General features: G+C 24.8%; 1 protein-coding gene across 1 annotated transcript in view; it reads left to right on the top strand.

Moving 5' to 3' along the window:
* Positions 1-369: 369 nt before the first annotated feature.
* The window catches only part of LOC111717033 (kelch-like protein 3), a gene marked incomplete in the record, with an annotated part of 2418 nt that continues 1138 nt past the window's right edge, over positions 370-1649 (top strand). The window contains 2 exon segments of the mRNA XM_023492550.1: positions 370-520; positions 821-874.

Raw genomic sequence — 1649 nt, 5'->3', positions numbered from 1 at the left:
AGGGACACTTTATGAAATTGGTACTGGGATCGAAAGTGAAGTCTTTGTATTAACCCAATCCTTATTGGATGAGGGTCAAACGGTGGACCTTGACGTCCTTGGAATTTATATTTGGAATTTGAATGATATAACTTTAATTTACTTCAACAGATAATAGCCCTGTTTCTTTGGTACTATACAAGATTCAAAACAATCAAAACAAAATTTAAACAAATTTTCAAAAATAAATTTATATTGATTTTAATAAGTCAATCGTATCTTTAGATAAGTTTTCAATTTACTTAAATTAAAATAAAAAATATACTAATCTGTAGAACACACCATATCTGTTCATTTAATTCTATTTTAAATATTAACAAATATAAATACAAATTATAATATGCAATTTGATTTACTTAAATATTTCAGCTAGGCAGAAACATTAATGAATCACATTAAAATTATATTTAAGGTGGTGAGAAAACTGAATCATATCCCTGTGATGTGGCAATAGGAGATATTGGTGTTCTAGAAGGACTAGGTAAACATACTTTTGTATAGAATATATCTTGAGCTAAGAATTCAAATAAAGTTAAAACAAGCATAAATAATATAATGTAGTTTACAACGAGAAAATCAAATTTAAATATACAATTTAAATCTATCACAAAATTATAGATTAATTTATCTTACAATATGGAATTCTTATGTTAATACAACAAAATATAATTGATTTTCTAATTATAAGATCATAAGAAAATAAATGTATCTATTTTGTATAATATATTGGTTTTAATAAAGGTGTATTTTTATTTAGTTTATTTTTATTAATATATCTTAGGAGCTGCAGTTCTGAATGGACAGATTGTTTACTGCGGGGGATTTAGAAGTGGTGGTATGCAACTTAGGAGTTGATACATAAAGTTTAATTACATTATTACTTTTAATAACATTAAACCTATCTATTACTTAATGATTATTCAGTGGTGAATCCATATTTAAAATTTCCCTATTAAAACAGATGATTAAGGATTATAATTTAGACATTTTATATTGGAAATTCTTGAACATTTAGGTTTTATATTTTAGAAATAATCACTGTAAAAAAAGTAACTTAACACCTTCTACTTAGAATAATAATAATAATTATTAGGAACATGGAACAGGAATATATTTTTAAAACACGGAACATCAATAAATTTGGAACATGGAACAGTACACGGAACATCAATATATTTGGAACATGGAACAACAATAAATTTCGAACATGAACAGCAATATATTCGAAACATGGAACAGCAATAAATTTTTGGAACATGGAACAGTGATTTAAAACATTAAGACTGGCTAAAGAAAAGAATTTCACAAATGAATGAATGAAATAAGTCTGGTCATTAAAATCAAATTTATTAAAAGATATTTCTTTCAATAATAAGATAGATGGAAAATAAATATATTTTATTGGCGATGATAACGAAATGTACCATGTACTTTTCACTTTTTATGTATGTACAAGTAAACTGTACAATATTTTTCATTTCTTATAACAAATACTTTATCATGTATGTACACGTATATACCACATGCATATACCCAAAACCATTGATATTTTCACAAATACTTTATCTTGTATCACATATACCATGTATATATCATAAGAATCTTTTAAT

The sequence above is a fragment of the Eurytemora carolleeae genome, unplaced genomic scaffold, assembly GCF_000591075.1.
Source record: "Eurytemora carolleeae unplaced genomic scaffold, Eaff_2.0 scaffold2327, whole genome shotgun sequence".
NCBI lineage: Eukaryota > Metazoa > Arthropoda > Copepoda > Calanoida > Temoridae > Eurytemora > Eurytemora carolleeae.
The sequence above is the reverse complement of the archived record's forward strand: the minus strand, read 5'-3'. Positions and strand labels throughout refer to the sequence as shown.